The 18,618-nt window shown below is 37.9% G+C and overlaps 1 long non-coding RNA gene across 1 annotated transcript in view; it reads right to left on the reverse strand.

The window, feature by feature from the left end:
* The window catches only part of LOC307190518, a 34,102-nt gene extending 26,551 nt beyond the window's left edge, over nucleotides 1-7,551 (reverse strand). The window contains exon 1 of the long non-coding RNA XR_013829483.1: nucleotides 6,882-7,551. This is a non-coding gene — a long non-coding RNA (uncharacterized lncRNA). The remainder of the gene's footprint in view (nucleotides 1-6,881) is intronic.
* Between the last annotated feature and the right edge of the window lie 11,067 nt (nucleotides 7,552-18,618).

The following is an 18,618-nucleotide window of genomic DNA, read 5'->3' on the forward strand; positions in this document are numbered from 1 at the left end:
CCATGTTTTCTCCTAACTTTACAACTATAAATCTAAGAGTATTCTATGCACTTCATAGCTGCTTTGAATCAATATTTCCCTGTAGAAAATAAAACTCATAGCATATAGAAAATCTGGGTTTCTTTATTTAGTTCCTCCCATAACTTCTCTCTTGTTCTTTATGTATATTTCTGTTAGCATAAAGTATATTCCCAGACAATTGACATCACCAGCATAACAATGAATCGCTCACTAAATTTGTCCTCATACATATTATGGCCCAAGTATTAATGCCTTCCCATGAGCACTCTAATTCTGGCCGAAGAGTCATTACAAGGAACCCAAAGCAGAAAGGATAATCTTAATTTGTGCCTTATGAAGCAAGTTCTCTGAGCCACCTACAGTTAGAGGGCAAAAAAAAGAAAATCACTGTTTATCTAAATCTCGATTTTATCTTTCTTAATATCCTTAAAGACTAAGCAGAGAAATGTGGCTTGGAGTTGTGACTAGTTAACTACTTAAACCAGTTTCTAGGATGAAATTAAGTCTACCTAAAGGATAATGATTGGTAGAGTTATTTCAACCTCAAGTGTTTGTAATACTTCAAGCTGTAATAACCTCAAGTTAGTAATACACACACGTGCACATGCTCTCACACATGCCCCCTGCTCCCAACACACACACACACACACACAGTAGGCCAAGGAGTAAATACTTAGCATGCTGGCTCAGTTAGCCAGAGTTGGAGATGGGGGATTAAGTGGCTGAATAAGATGAGGACTATTATAGTCTATAGATCAACACAATGCAAGCTACAGTAGCAAGTCCAAGCCAAAATATTTTGGGAAACACTGAGTCAAAAATCAAGAAAATGAAGTAATAAGGTTAAGAAGAAAGCAAGAGCTGGATCATAAACCACAAGATCCAAATAGAAAAACAGAAGGAATTAGAACTCAAAAGATCATAAGGAAAGGAAGGGTAGACATAGGTGATGACCAAAAAAAAAAAACAAAAAAGGACAAATATAAGTGATGCGTGCAGTTTTCTTTATTGTTCGGAAGGTGTCGCATAAATTAAAAATCAAAAGCATTATTTTGTAAGGTTGAACATCAGCATACATACCTTATAATCCAGTAGCGCCCCTTATAGATATACAAGCTAGAGAAACGTACAAAAGTGGACCAACAGATATGACTAAGAGTGTTTGAAGCGATGTTGTTTATAAAAGTAAATTACCCGAAACAACCCAAATGCCTATTTACAGAAGAATGGATAAATTGAAATATATACACATACTAGAATATTACACATCAGGGGGAATAAATGAACTATAGCTATAAGCAATAACATAAATCTTGAAAATTTAATGCTGAGTGAAGAAAATAATCCTTATAAACCCCACTTCCACTTAAGCTATAGAAAGCTGAGAGAGAATGTTGCTCCCAGCCTAATAACAACAACAAAAACAATATACAAAATAATATAATATATAAAATACAGTATACAAAATTATAACTTATCTTGAACCCATCAGAGAGCTGAGGTCATAAGGCAGTCATAAGAACTGAATTTCAAAACCAGACAAGCCAGCAATTATACTCCAATAAAGATGTAAAAAAAAAAAAAAAAAAAGACAAGCCCCTCTAAAGAGAGACATGAACATTATTTTACCTTTACCAGAGATCAAGAGAAATAGGAGGCCACTCGAGAAGAAGGTGAGACATCAGCTAAACTTGTAACAAATTCCTAAAGGCCAAATGTGGGCTAGCATGTAAGTTTAGAAAAACTAGGAGCCCCAGACCCGGGATAGTTCTTATTCACACACCAGCTCTTCTCCATGGGGCTCCAATAATGCTCTCAAGAAAGAATAGGGGCAGGACAGAAGACCAGCTAGATGTCCCTTCAGTGGTGTATGCAGATGGAGAATACCTTCTGCTTAGATTCAGACACAAAAACATCATCCACTTCCCTGGACCCATCTCTCATCAAAAACAAAAGCCACTTTGGGAAGAAGAGAAAATCCTCTATGCGTCCAGGGTCACTGAGGAAGAGATAATAGCAAAACCCATCAGCCTCTGGAAGAAGAATATGACACTCCCCTTCCTGCCACCAGAAATCTTCTTAGGGAATGATAGGAACAAAGATGTCTTCCCCAGGAGAGACAAAGGAAAATCTTTATGTCCCAGTGTTCTGAACCAACACAAAGCAGAAATCTGCTACCCTAGGGGAGGGTCAGGAAACTCTTCTTCCCAATACCTGCCACAGATACAAGGCAGAGTTTGGTTGACACAGGTGGAACTGACAGAAACACTGAGAATGCCCTATTCCCAAGGCCCAGGTGCATAGGGGATGGCTAAAATTGAGATGATTTTCTTATTTTTTTCTTGGTTATCTTGTTCCATTTATTTTATTTTATTTTATTTTTTAAATTTTTATTGAAGTATTGTTGATTTACAATAGTTTGTAAGGTGTATAGCACAGTGACTCAGCTATATCTATATCTACATCTGTATCTATATATAAAGATTTTTCAGAATCTTTTCCCTTATAGGTTATTACATAATATTGAGTTTAGTTCCTGTGCTGTACAGTAGGTCCTTGTTGATTATTTTATACAAAATAGTGTGTATATGTGGTGTATATATATATATATATATACACACACACACACACACACACACACACACACACACACACACACTCAATGGAATATTATTCAGCCATAAAAAAGAATGGAACATGGATTTTGTAGCAACATGGATGGACCTAGAGATTTTCATACTAAGTTAAGTAAGCCAGACAGAGAAAGACAAATATCATATGATATCGCTTATATGTGGAATCCAAAATTAAAAAAGAAAAAGAAAAAAAGACACAAATGAACTTACTTCCAAAACAGAAAGAGACTCACAGACAAAGAAAACAAACTTATGGTTACTGAAGGGGAAAGGGGGGTGGGTAGAGGATTTTTTTCTTATTTTTAATAATATTAAAAGAAAATATGTTGTCTAAAGCATAAGTAGTAACAATGTATTACAAGGTTTATAATAAAGGTTTGTAAAATGACAACAATAGTACAAAGGATGGGAGGGAAGAAATGGAAGAATTCTGTTGCAAGGTTCACACAACCTGTATGAAGTAATGTAATATAATGTGAAGATAGACTATAATAAGTTAAAGACATATATTGTAAACCTTAGAGCAATCACCTAAAAATTGTAAAGGAAATTTAACTAGAAAAAAACAAATGGAGATGAAAGAGAATCTTAAATATATTATATTAATCCAAAAGAAGTCAAGAAAGGCCAAAAAAGGAACAAAAACAGATCAAATAGAGAGCAAGATGGTATATTTAAATCAAACCATACCAATAATTATATAAAATGTAAATTGTCTGAATGCTGTTATTTTAAAAATTATAATTTGCAGACACTTAACTACATGATAGCATTTTTACAAGCCTCAAAACTGAGCAAAACTAAAAAATATGCTTGTTAAAGATGTACATCTACATATGTATGTAACTATTTAAAATATGAATGATAAAATTCACAATAGAGATTATCTCTAGAAAAGATGGGGAGCATAGCGGTCCAGTGACTCTGTGAAATTCTGGTACTTGAGTTGGGTGTTAAGTACACATGCATTACTATGCTTTGATACATATGCATTACTTATATTTTGTCATAAGTGTCAAATAAAATACTTTGAAAAGAAGATTGTATAAATAACTAAATATAGAAAAGGACCTCAAAGTAAACTAGACAGATTTTCAAAAAGCAAAGGGAGAAAGGGCATCTAGCACTATACTGAAGTGAGAGATTCCATAAACGTTTCATTCAACAAAAATATCTTGAACATATATTCCATGTGCTGAGCTTTACAGTGGACATAAAATTATAAATAAGACATCATTCCCTACTCTGTATAGCTTATAGCATAGTGGAGGAGTTCACTATCAAATCTCTATCTGAAAATAATATGTTGTTTAAAATAACCGGAAGGTAAGGACACAAAGAGGGAATCAGTAGAGGTACTGAAGGAGCATGGCTGGCCATGTGTTGATAGCTTTTGAAGTTTTGTGATGGGAGTGAGGTGTTCATTATACTATTTTTCCACATCTATAGATGCTTTAAATTTCTCCTAATATAAAGTGGGTTTGTTTTGTTTTGTTTACAAAAATTATCCAGTTCAGTACTTTTAAATAAAAACTAGGATGAGGAATTGGTGAACTTTCTGATCAACGGTGAAAAAAATAGATGACACTTTCATGATTCCAAAGTTCTTCACAGGCTAGAACAATGGGCTAAATAAAAATATATGTAGTAGAGATGCAAGAAAAAATAAGGTATACACATTGGAAAGACATACAACCGTCTCTACTTGCAAATGACATGATTGTATAGGCATGATATAGAAAATTTCAGACCTTTTAAAAAGCTATTAAAACTAATTAGTGAGTATCAAAGCTGAAGAATACAATGTCAATATAAAAATTTAATAATATACTAGTAGTGAATAATCAGAAGTTTAAATTTTTTGAAGTACCATTTTCAATAGGACCAGAAAATGAAATATATGTGTACAAATATTACAAAGTAAGTGTAAGATCTGTATGCTAAAAACTATAAAATATTGATGAATGAAATCAAAGAGGATCTAAATAAATGGAGTGATATACCAGTTCAAAGAATGGAATATTCAAAATTGTTATATTAGTTCTCTCCAAACTGGTCTACAGAATTAATGGAATCCTAATCAGAATCCCAAGAAGATTTTTTTAAAGAAATCAACAAACATTCTAAAATTTATGTAGACAGGCAAAGAAACTAGAGTAGTCTAAAACTTTTTGGAAAAAAAGTGTAAAGTTGGAAGTTTCACATTACCCAATATCCAAACCTACTATAAAACTAGAGAAATCAAGACAGTCCGATGTTGGTGAGAAGAAATACATATAAATAAATGGAACAGAATGGAGAGTCCAGAAATAGATGCACACATATAGTATCAATTAGTTTTTTATGAAGGTGCAAAGACAATTCAATAGAGAAAGAAAAGTCAGTTCAACAAATGGTGCAGAGACAATCAGATAACAATGGGGAAATTTTGTTTTTTTAATGAACCTCAATTCATACCTCTCAGTCTATACAAAAATTAACTCAAAATGGATCAGAGACCTAAATGTAAAACCTAAAACTATAAAACTTCTAAAAGAAAATGTAAAAAAAAATTGTTGTGTTCTTGAGGTAAACAATGATTTTTTAGATAAAACACCCAAAGCAAAATCCATAAAGAAAATATTTGATATATTGGACTTCATCGAAATTAAGAACATCTACTCTTTGAAATACAATGTCAGAATGAAAAGAGACAAGCCATAGAGAGGGAGAAAACATTTACAAATCATATTTCTAATAAAGAATTTGTAACCAGATTATATAAAGAACTCTCAAAATTCAATAATAAAACAGACAACCAAATTGAAAATGGGGAGATATTTGAGTAGACACTTCATATTGCAACCAAGTACATGAAAAGATGCTCCGAGTAGACACTTCATATTGCAACCAAGTACATGAAAAGATGCTCCGAGTAGACACTTCATATTGCAACCAAGTACATGAAAAGATGCTCAACATCAATAGTCACTAGAGAAGTGCAAATTAAAACCACAATAAAATATAACTATATAACTATTAGAATGAAATCTAATTTAAAAAATCTGACAACATCAAGTACTGATGAGGATGTAGAGTAAGTGGGACTCTCAAACAGTTCTCAGAGAAATGCAAAAAATACAGTCACTTTTGGGAAATATTTTGACAGTTCCTTATAAAGTTCAACATACACTTACCATACAACTTAGAAATTCCATTACCAAATATTAACCCAAGTGAATGAAAACCTATGTTTAAACAAAAAGATGCACACAGATGTTTAGAGCAGCTTTATCTGTTAATTGCCCCAAACCAGAAACAATTCAAGTGTCTCTCAGCTGGGGAATAGATAAACCCCCAGTATATCTGTAAGATGGAATACTACTCAACAGTAAAAAGAAACAAACGCATTTGAGACACACAACAATATAATTGCATCTCCAATGAATTCTACTGAATGAAAGAAGCCATAAAAAGACTACATACTGCATGATTTCATTGAAATGACATTCTTGCAAAGGCAAAATTATAGGAACAGAAAACAGATCACTGATTGCCAGACATGAGAGTGGGAGAATGGGTGACTACAAAACTGCACTGGGGACTATTTTGGAGCAATAAAACTGTTCTTTATCTGAATTGTGGTAGCGGTTACATGGCTGTATAAATTTTCCAAAACTCAAAGAACTGTACAGTAAAGAAAGCAGGAGGAGCAGGGGCGGGAGCTTTGAGACAGGCAGCGTGAAAGAGATGTTATAGAGGCAGTCAAAGTGTCCAAATTTTTGAGAAATTGGAACAATCAAGAGTTACCTGAGGAGGCTTCCGGAAAGATGGCGGAAGAGTAAGACGTGGAGATCACCTTCCTCCCCACAGATACACCAGAAATACATCTACACGTGGAACAACTCTTACAGAACACTTCCTGAACACTGGCAGAAGACCTCAGACCTCCCAAAAGGCAAGAAACCCCCCACGTACCTGGGTAGGGCAAAAGAAAAATAAACAGAGGCAAAAGGATAGGGACGGGACCTGCACCTGTGGGAGGGAGCTGTGACGGAGGAAAGTTTTCCACACACTAGGAAGCCCCTTCGCGGGCGGAGACTGCGGGTGGCGGAGGGGGAAGCTTCAGAGCCATAGAGGAGAGCACAGCAACAGGGGTGCGGAGGGCAAAGCGGAGAGATTCCCACACAGAGGATCAGGGCCGACCGGCACTCACCAGGCCGAGAGGCTTGTCTGCTCACTTACCGGGGCGGACGGGGCTGCGAGCTGAGGCTCCGGCTTCTGTCGGAGCGCCGGGAGAGGACTGGGGTTGGCGGCGTGAACACAGCCTGCAGGGGGTTAGTGCGCCGCAGCTAGCCGGGAGGGAGTCCGGGGAAAAGTCTGGACCTGCCGAAGAGGCAAGAGACTTTTCCTTCCCTCTTTGTTTCCTGGTGCGCTAGGAGAGGGGATTAAGAGCGCTGCTTAAAGGAGCTCCAGAGACGGGCGGGAGCCGCGGCTGAAAGCGCAGACCCCAGAGACGGGCATGAGACGCTAAGGCCGCTGCAGCCGCCACCAAGAAGCCTGTGTGCGAGCATAGGTCACTCTCCACACCCCGCTTCCGGGGAGCCTGTGCAGCCCGTCACTGCCAGGGTCCCGGGATCCAGGGACAACTCCCCCGGGACAACGCACGGCGCGTCTCAGGCTGGTGCAACGTCATGCCGGCCTCTGCCGCCGCAGGCTCGCCCCGCACTCCGTTCCCCTCCTTCCCCCCGGCCTGAATGAGCCAAAGCCCACGAATCAGCGGCTCCTTTAACCCCGTCCTGTCTGAGCGAAGAACAAACGCCCTCTAGCGACCTACACGCAGAAGCGGGGCCAAATCCAAAGCTGAGGCCCTGGGAGCTGTGAGAACAAAGAAGAGAAAGGGAAATCTCTCCCAGCAGCCTCAGAAGCAGCGGATTAAAGCTCCACAATCAACTTGATGTACCCTGCCTCTGTGGAATACATGAATAGACAACCAATCAACCCAAATTGAGGAGGTGGACTTTGAGAGCAAGATCTATGATTTTTTCCCCTTTTCCTCTTTTTGTGAGTGTGTGTATGTGTATGCTTCTGTGTGAGATTTTGTCTGTATAGCTTTGCTTCCACCATTTGTCCTAGGGTTCTAGCTATCCTTTTTTTTGTTTGTTTTGTTTTTTTCACTTAATAATTATTTTTTATTTTAATAACTTTATTATATTTTATCTTACTTTATTTTATTTTACTTTATCTTCTTTCTTTCTTTTTTCCTTCCTTCCCTCCTTCCTTCCTTCCTTCCTTCCTCCCTGCCTCCCTCCCTCTCTCCTTTCTTTCTTTCTTTCTTTCTACTTCTACTAATTCTTTCTTTCTACTTTTTCTCCCTTTTATTCTGAGCCATGTGGATGAAAGGCTCTTGATGCTGCAGCCAGGAGTCAGTGCTGTGCCTCTGAGGTGGGAGAGCCAACTTCAGGACACTGGTCCACAAGAGACCTCCCAGCTCCACATCATATCAAACGGTGAAAATCTCCCAGAGATCTCCATCTCAACACCAGGACCCAGCTTCACTCAACGACCAGCAAGCTACAGTGCTGAACATCCTATGCCAAACAACTAGCAAGACAGGAACACAACCCCACCCATTAGCAGAGAGGCTGCCTAAAATCATAATAAGTCCACAGACAACCTAAAACATACCACCAGACGTGGACCTGCCCACCAGAAAGACAAGATCCAGCCTCATCCACCAGAACACAGGCACTAGTCCCCTCCACCAGGAAGCCTACACAACCCACTGAACCAACCTAAGCCACTGGGGACAGACACCAAAAACAACGGGAATTGCGAAACTGCAGGCTGCAAAAAGGAGACCCCAAACACAGTAAGATAAGCAAAATGAGAAGACAGAAAAACACACAGCAGATGAAGGAGCAAGATAAAAACCCACCAGACGTAACAAATGAAGAGGAAATAGGCAGTCTACCTGAAAAAGAATTCAGAATAATGATAGTAAAGATGATCCAAAATCTTGGAAATAGAATAGACAAAATGCAAGAAACATTTAACAAGGACCTAGAAGAACTAAAGATGAAACAAACAATGATGAACAACACAATAAATGAAATGAAAAATACTCTAGATGGGATCAATAGCAGAATAACTGAGGCAGAAGAACGGAAAAGTGACCTGGAAGATAAAATAGTGGAAATAACTACTGCAGAGCAGAATAAAGAAAAAGGAATGAAAAGAACTGAGGACAGTCTCAGAGACCTCTGGGAAAACATTAAATGCACCAACATTCGATTTATAGGGGTTCCAGAAGAAGAAGAGAAAAAGAAAGGGACTGAGAAAATATTTGAAGGGATTATATTTGAAAACATCCCTAATGTGGGAAAGGAAATAGTTAATCAAGTCCAGGAAGCACAGAGAGTCCCATACAGGATAAACCAAGGAGAAATACGCCAAGACACATATTAATCAAACTGTCAAAAATTAAATACAAAGAAAACATATTAAAAGCAGCAAGGCAAAAATAACACACAAGGGAATCTCCTTAAGGTTAACAGCTGATCTTTCAGCAGAAACTCTGCAAGCCAGAAGGGACTGGTAGGACATATTTAAAGTGATGAAGGAGAAAAACCTGCAACCAAGATTACTCTACCCAGCAAGGATCTCATTCAGATTTGATGGAGAAATTAAAACCTTTATAGACAAGCAAAAGCTGAGAGAGTTCAGCACCACCAAAACAACTTTACAACAACTGCTAAAGGAACTTCTCTAGGCAAGAAACACAAGAGAAGGAAAAGACCTACAATAACGAACACAAAACAATTAAGAAAATGGGAATAGGAACATACATATCAATAATTACCTTAAATGTAAATGCACTAAATGCTCCCACCAAAAGTCACAGATTGGCCGAATGGATACAAAAACAAGACCCATATATTTGCTGTCTACAAGAGACCCACTTCAGACCTAGAGACACATACAGACTGAAAGTAAGGGGATGGAAAAAGATATTTCATGCAAATGGAAACCAAAAGAAAGCTGGAGTAGCAATTCTCATATCAGACAAAATAGACTTTAAAATAAAGACTATTAGAAGAGACAAAGAAGGACACTACATAATGATCAAGGGATCGATCCAAGAAGAAGATATAACAATTGTAAATATTTATGCACCCAACATAGGAGCACCTCAATACATAAGGCAAATACTAACAGCCATAAAAGGGGAAATTGACAGTGACACATTCATAGTAGGGGACTTTAACACCCCACTTTCACCAATGGACAGATCATCCAAAATTAAAATAAATAAGGAAACACAAGCTTTAAATGATACATTAAACAAGACGGACTTAATTGATATTTATAGGACATTCCATCCAAAAACAACAGAATACACATTTTTCTCAAGTGCTCATGGAACATTCTCCAGGATAGATCATATCTTGGGTCACAAATCAAGCCTTGGTAAATTTAAGAAAATTGAAATTGTATCAAGTATTGTTTCTGACCACAATGCTATGAGACTAGATATCAATCACAGGAAAAGATCTGTAAAAAATACAAATACATGGAGGCTAAACAATACACTACTTAATAACGAAGTGATCACTGAAGAAATCAAAGAGGAAATCAAAAAATACCTAGAAACAAATGACAATGGAGACACGACGACCCAAAATCTATGGGATGCAGTAAAAGCAGTTCTAAGAGGGAAGTTTATAGCAATAAAATCCTACCTTAAGAAACAGGAAACATCTCGAATAAACAACCTAACCTTGCACCTAAAACAATTAGAGAAATAAGAACAAAAAAACCCCAAAGTTAGCAGAAGGAAAGAAATCATAAAAATCAGATCAGAAATAAATAAAAAAGAAATGAAGGAAATGATAGCAAAGATCAATGAAACTAAAAGGTGGTTCTTTGAGAAGATAAACAAAATTGATAAACCATTAGCCAGACTCATCAAGAGAAAAAGGGAGAAGACTCAAATCAGTAGAATTAGAAATGAAAAAGGAGAAGTAACAACGGACACTGCAGAAATACAAAGGATCATGAGAGATTACTACAAGCAACACTATGCCAATAAAATGGACAACCTGGAAGCAGTGGACAAATTCTTAGAAATGCACAACCTTCCAAGACTGAATCAGGAAGAAATAGAAGATATGAACAGACCAATCACAAGCACTGAAATTGAAACTCTGATTAAAAATCTTCCAACAAACAAAAGCCCAGGACCAGATGGCTTCACAGGTGAATTCTATCAAACATTTAGGGAAGAGCTAACACCTATGCTTCTCAAACTCTTCCAAAATATAGCAGAGGGAGGAACACTCCCAAACTCATTCTACAAGGCCACCATCACCCTGATACCAAAACCAGACAAGGATGTCACAAAGAAAGAAAACTACAGGCCAATATCACTGATGAACATAGATGCAAAAATCCTCAACAAAATACTAGCAAACAGAATCCAACAGCACATTAAAAGGATCATACACCATGATCAAGTGGGGTTTATCCCAGGAATGCGAGGATTCTTCAATATATGCAAATCAATCAACGTGATACACCATATTAACAAATTGAAGGAGAAAAACCATATGATCATCTCAATAGATGCAGAGAAAGCTTTTGACAAAATTCAACACCCATTTATGATAAAAACCCTGCAGAAAGTAGGCATAGAGGGAACTTTCCTCAACATAATAAAGGCCATATATGACAAACCCACAGCCAACATCGTCCTCAATGGTGAAAAACTGAAAGCATTTCCACTACTGGGCATATACCCTGAGAAAACCATAATTCAAAAAGAGTCATGTACCAAAATGTTCATTGCAGCTCTATTTACAATAGCCCGGAGATGGAAACAACCTAAGTGTCCATCATCGGATGAATGGATAAAGAAGATGTGGCACATATATACAATGGAATATTACTCAGCCATAAAAAGAAATGAAACTGAGCTATTTGTAATGAGGTGGATAGACCTAGAGTCTGTCATACAGAGTGAAGTAAGTCAGAAAGAGAGAGACAAATACCGTATGCTAACACATATATATGGAATTTAAGGGAAAAAAATGTCCTGAAGAACCTAGGGATAAGACAGGAATAAAGACACAGACCTACTAGAGAATGGACTTGAGGATATGGGAAGGGGGAAGGGTAAGCTGTGACAAAGCGAGAGAGAGGCATGGACATATATACACTACCAAATGTAGGGTAGATAGCTAGTGGGAAGCAGCCCATAGCACAGGGAGATCAGCTCGGTGCTTTATGACCGCCTGGAGGGGTGGGATAGGGAGGGTGGGAGGGAGGGAGACACAAGAGGGAAGAGATATGGGAACATATGTTTATGTATAACTGATTCATTTTGTTGTAAAGCAGAAACTAACACACCATTGTAAAGCAATTATACTCCAATAAAGATGTTAAAAAAAAAAAAAGCAAATTTTACTGTATGCAAGATATACCAGTATTTTTTAAATGGAAAATATCCCCCTCCAGAAATATAACATAGATAACCATAAACTATTTTATTTGGTTTTCAAAATTCATAAATACAACATGAGAAAGATGATTTAATATGCGTACATGTAAAAGTATGAGAAATAATTATAAATTCAATATGAATAAAAACCCTTTGGCATGACTGACCAAAAAGTCAATTAACTCAGTAGATACACAGAGTTCAAAACAAAAGGCAGGGAGTAGTGCCCTGTTATTTTGTACTACTGAGGTCACTCTGGGGCAGTAATTTGGATCTGGGGCCAGGATATAAGAGGGATATGACCCATGTATCACTATCTACAAATAGAATCTCCTTTTTCCAGCCAGTGTGAATTCACCATCATTGAAGATGTTCAGAGAACACTGAAAAGACTGAGATCAATTTTGAAGTGAATTAATAAGTCAGAATTTCAACATTTGTGGGTTTCTTTCCTCTTAAAAAGTTATCAGTAATGCACCTGCTCTGGGCCAAGAACTGTATAGTCTGGAAATATGCTAGTGAACAGGTACTTGTGTTTCCAGCCTGGGAAAGACCTGGATAAAGTTATCAAGTTAAGCGTTCTTTCCTCCAATCTGCAAAACCTATAGTTGAAAAGGGAGAAATGCAGAGAGCAATACTTCCTGACTTATTTTACTTACTTATGTCCGGGAAACCCTCAGGTAGCCATGAGAAGACAGCCAAATTCTAATTGACTGCCTATGCCTACAATTCAGTTCTGTTCTTGTTTTGTTTTGTTTTTGTATCTTGGATACTAAATCTGGACTTCCTCAGCATGGTTGCTTGTTGCCTAACCTTAAACCTCTCTCCAATTAGTATCTGAAATGATGTGAGTACGAAGACCAGAGACAAGCAGTTCATCGCATACCTCTGTTTTTACTGAGCCTCATGTACACTCGATGATTTATAGAACACGAACCTGATAATGGCCTTTTCCTATAGCTTTGGCACTCATCGTGGGGGCTTTTTCCACTCTACGACACACTGGTCATATTGTATGTTGATGTATTTTATATATTAAGCCATGACTTTCCTGCTGCAGATGTGCACGCTTTCCTAAAGTAATTCCTTAATCACTTGTGATTCATTCACTCACTTATTAGCTAATAGTCTCACCTGTATTTACCAAGTGTTCACTCTATGTCACTCAACGTGCTAGGTGTTAGAGGTGCAAAAATGATTATTTATAATTATTTCACTAGAATTTAATTTCATTTGGTTTTTACAGCTATCTCTGACCAAAGGAAAGCACATTGTTGATTTCTTTCTCAAGGCAATAGTTTTTGTTAGTGTGATTCATACATGCACAACTCACTATGTACACACACACATACACACACACACAATTAAAATGGCTTGATCCTAAATTTTTCTTCTCAAAAATATACCTTGATTTAAAACTCTCTCTTTTATGAAGGTTTCTCTAGTTCTCTTAGCCGAGAATGACCTCTCCCTTTTGTAGTCCTCAAATATATTTTACCATTTGTCTTTCACTTTATAACATCATGTGTCTTATTGTATTTCTTTGTGAGCACCTTTCAAAGGTTTTTATTTCATTTTGTGTCAAGGTAATATAACCGTACACTATGAGCATATGATAATGATTTTAAAATCATACAAAAAAATATCACACAAAAGAAGTCTTCATGAAAAGCAACAGTCTTTGCCCCTCCTTATCTTTCTAGGCACCACCCTCCTGCAACCATCCCAATGCCTAAAGGTAACAGCTTTTTAATATTTGTATACTAGCCCTTCTAGATATTAGCTATTTTGTTTTTTGAGCTATAAACTTAAGATATTATATCTTGGTTCCTGCCATGAAAGGCTAAATTTTAACTTATTTACCTTGTTTTCCATATTCTTATCCCCCTCCCAATTTTTTGATTTCTGTTAATCTTTTTTATCAACTTTCGAAAGTACACCTTGACTCTCAGTTATGTACAGTGAAACTATTAGTGCTCCTACCTTTGATGCCACCTCACTTCCCTTCTGAGGAGAATGTTTCTATTATCCAGACCAAACGGATTCACTAATGTTTTATCTCATATGTTGTTAATTCATGTAATGCCTCTTATTTCCTTCATAATTGGACCATGACTTCTGATACAACTTTCTATTTAATTTTCCCATAAGTTTCTAATTGTCTTTCATTTTCTTCCTGACAAAATAATTCACTAACTTCACTAATATTGCCAGTTTTCAGCCCTCTGATTATTCTCTCTACTGCTTATAATCCACTCCATTTTTTTTTTTTTTTCATGAGGACTTTCCTCATGGAATCTTCTGACTATCTTTTGCAATTTACAACAGTTTTCTTTTAGACCTCTACACAAATTATCATTACAGGATAAATTTTAATCATACTCTTAGTTTAGTCCCACGGTATCTTGAATTTTTTATCTTCTTTCTTGGTTTTCACCAAAATTTCCCTTGAGTCTCATTCTTAGAAAGGGTGCATAGAGATGTGATAGGAAGGGTATAATCTTTGAATGTACGAAATGTTTTTATTTTGCCCTCAAAGTAACTTGACTGGGAATGGAATTCCAGATTTAAAATAGTTTACCCTTAGACTAATATTTAGACATCTTTCTGTTGTCATCTCTCAGCAAGTGTTGTTGAAGAGAATTCTTGCCAATTTGTCTTTCATTCCTTTGTAGATACCTACTGTAGGTTTTTTTTTTTTCCTTTCCAGAAGCTTTAAAGTCCTTCTCTTTTTCCTTGATATTTTGAAATTTCATGATGATTGATCTGTTTGTCAGTCAGGATCCCCATAAGAATAGATGGCTGTTACGTGTAACCAGAGGAGTTCCCCAGGTGAAATCTGAAACTGGCCTCTGTACACAGAGAGAAAGGAGAGACCAAAGAAAGAGGCAGACCACTCCAGACTGGTAAGTGGCAGGTTTGATAAGGGAACTTACATACAAGGCTTGTCTTGGCGGCCATAAGATGTGTAGATTTCCCCATCCACCCCCCCAGAATCTTAAAAGTTTATTTAGAGTCCTTAACTGGGTTCAGCCATGTATACTCTCCAGATGGTCTCAACAACACATTGCTCTCTCAAGGCTGCATCCTTGTCCTTGAAATGACTCCAGTGATGCGGATGGTGGGCAGAACATACATTCCAAGGACGGGGGAGGTGTGAGGATGAGGAACCTTCGATTGCCTGGGCCCAGCTCTCCGGTCTACCTGCAGTCATGTCCTCTCAACGACCTCTTCCAACAGTGGCCCACTGAAGTTAATAAAAAGAGTTGAGGAGGATTTAATCTGGAGGATATTTACAAAGGTATTGGGTATGGGAGATATGGAAGAGTCTCAAGGGATGCTGCCATGACTCAGGATCAGTCATCACAGAGCTGTTACCACTCCTAAGCTCAAAGGGACAAGGAAAGATGGGATGGCCAGGGAGTCACATACAGAAAACTGACCTGACAGCAGCAGTGACTTGTGTTTGAAGAGACTCCACATAGAGAGACCCACAGACAAACACCCTGAGCCTACCCTTCTTCCTCCCTCCCATCTCTAACTAGGACTCCCAGTGGCAAAACCCACCCAAAAGCCCGAGGGCTGGGGACCAGATGGTATCATCCATCATGTTAGAAAGTGATAAATGGTGGAGAGTGAATGTAGCGAGACAAAGAAAAGGTAGTCAGCAAATCAAGTATGATGCTTTTCTTTTCTCTTCTTCTGTACTGAATGGGCTTTTAATCAAAAGTCTTGTCCTGACTTAACTCTAAGAAGTTTTGTTCTATTGTCTTTTTTTACAACTTCTTCCTCTCCTTTTTTTTCCCCTTGCTTCCTGAACTCTTCATTTTATCTTTCTGCAACACTTCACTTTTTGTTGTCTTCACCAAATCATAAACTTCTTGAGGGAATCCACAGATTATTTACTTTTTTGTCTCCTGCAGTACCTGGCACAGTGGCCTGAGCATGAATGGCATAAGAAAATGAGTTCTAAATTGAATTCAGTCTAAAAAATGTGCACTTTAAGTGTCAGTGCTGTACAATGTTTAAATCATGAGAACTTGGAAGAGAAAGGCTTTCAGAAGCATTTACTTTTCTTTTACTGTGCAGTTTTGCTTTGATATGCACACTGATACAGAAAAAAAATCCCAAGGAATTTTGTTAAACTTTTGAATTAGGATGAGGAATGAATGTGTATTCTATTTTGACTTAAAATGTACAAAACATTTAGCTCTTCAATAAAAAAGAGTTAAACAGACAGTAATGACCAACAAATTATTGAATTTACATTTAATTTTCAATACCCTGGCATTTTTAAAAAGAGCTACTGGGATTCTGCGTTATGATTAAAGGTAACATGATACATTCAATGGGTAGAATCCTTTACGGTTACTTGTGTTGTTCTTAAAATCTTCAGTTTTGCAATGCCAAGAGATGTTTAGACAGCAACCAAGTCATTTTTGTCAGAGGAGAGTGGACCATATAAATTCTCACATTCTTTGGCAGGAAGGAGACCAACCCCAATCCAAGATGTGCATTCTGATTCCATCACCCACCAGAAGTGATTGAATTTAGGCACATTATGACCACTGAACTTCACATTTCTCACCTGCACAATAACATCTTAAATTGTTATGATAATTAACTGAGAAAATTCTGAAAATACCTTACTGAATATCAGTCACCAGCCCAGGAAGACCTGTCCTCACACTTTTTACAGTTTATTGGAGAAGATGAACAATTAAACAAGGAATTGTTTAAACCAAAAAGAAAAAAAAAATCTCTAGTAAGTGCTAGATCAGGGAGTTTCAGGGACCTTTGGGATAGAAAATAAGGGCCTTTTATTTTGATGAGAGGGCGGATGTATGATAATAAATACGGCAAGTAGATTGGGTAGGGAAAAGTGTGCTGGAGGCAGACAGAACACAGTGCATCTACCATGTGGTTAGTGCTCAAAAACGGTAGCCTATATTACTCAAACACTTGGTACAAAGCCAGGCACAAATGTAACTAGCAGATTGACTAAGTGGGACTCACAGAGGCAAGGAAGTTGCCCCTGCCCTCCAACTGTGCATTCGGTCTCGTTCTGTGGGATGTGTTCTTCATCTGCGATTAAGTGGAATCTCAGGTAGTCTCCATACCTTGGCTACTCCCGCTTGGATGATGTGTACACATGAGTAAGACGTACATACATGGGTTACTAGCAGTCCAAACAATAGTCTTGTTTCAGGAATGTATATGTTCACTTCAGCATGATAAAGGTATCCAAAATTAAATCTCCTCCTCTCCTCTATCAGAAGGATGGGTGTTGGTTCAAAACCTCAGGAGCTTCCTGGGTGAAACCTGAAGCTGGCCCCCATACACAGAGAGCAAAAAGAGACTGAAAACAGAGGCACACACTACAGTAAGTCCCTACATAAGAACGAGTTCCGTTCTGAGTCCAGTTCTTGAGTCTAACAAAGTTAGCCTAGGTACCCGACTAACACAATCGGTTATATAGTACTGCACTTTAATAAGTTTATAATACTTTTCACACAAATAATACATAGAAAACAAACAAAAAAATAAAGAAACCATTTTTAATCTTACAGTAGAGTTCCTTGAAAAGTACATTAGTGCAGTACAACAGCTGGCACACAGGGACTGGCATCAGGTGAACAGACAAGGAGAATTACTGACTGGAGGAGGGAGAGGAGGTGGGAGATGGTAGAGCTGAAGGATCGTCAGCAACAGGAGACGGAGGCCAGGCTGCAATTTCAGTCATGCCTGATGGTGATGGCACAGGTTCTGGTTCCTTGCTCAATTCAATTCTATTTCCCCTCTTGAAAATAATTATCCAGTGATGTCTGGGTAGTAGCTCTTTTTTCTCTTCATAGATGACATGGTAGCCCTGTATTGCATTCTGAATGGCTGCTGCAACCTTCGTGTACCATTCTACGCTCAGGCCCTGTGCCTAAAAAACTAACAGTGCCTCCTCAAATAAAGAAAATCCCCTTGCTATTTCCTGCGTCGTGAATCTCTTCAGGTCTTCAGTTACTTCTTCTTCCTCTTGTCTCTCTCCTTCCTTTCTCTGGGCCTCCAATTCCTGGTGCTTCTTAACAGTACCAGCTATATCACCACTTTTACTCTTGTTTCCGACATCCTGGGCCTGAAATAAAGATACTGTACTACTGTACTCTATACAGTACTTACAGTAAAGTACACAAAAGCACAACCACTTGTAGAGGATGCACACACGTGACAATGTACTCCAGACACGTGCACTAACTTACATGGTTGGACATGCCAACGCATGTTTGCATCTCTTAAAGTTTGCAACTTGAAGGTTCATATGCAGGGAACTTACTGTACTCCACGTTGGTAGGTGCTAGGTAATAAACAAGGGAACTTACATACATGGCTTTTCTTGGGCAGCCGCAAGATGTGTAGATCTTTGGCACCCACCTACCAGATTCTTAAAAGTTTACATAGAGTCCTTAATGTGGACAATCAGTCATATATACC

Source organism: Stenella coeruleoalba, assembly GCF_951394435.1.
Source record: "Stenella coeruleoalba genome assembly, chromosome: 8".
Taxonomy (NCBI): domain Eukaryota; kingdom Metazoa; phylum Chordata; class Mammalia; order Artiodactyla; family Delphinidae; genus Stenella; species Stenella coeruleoalba.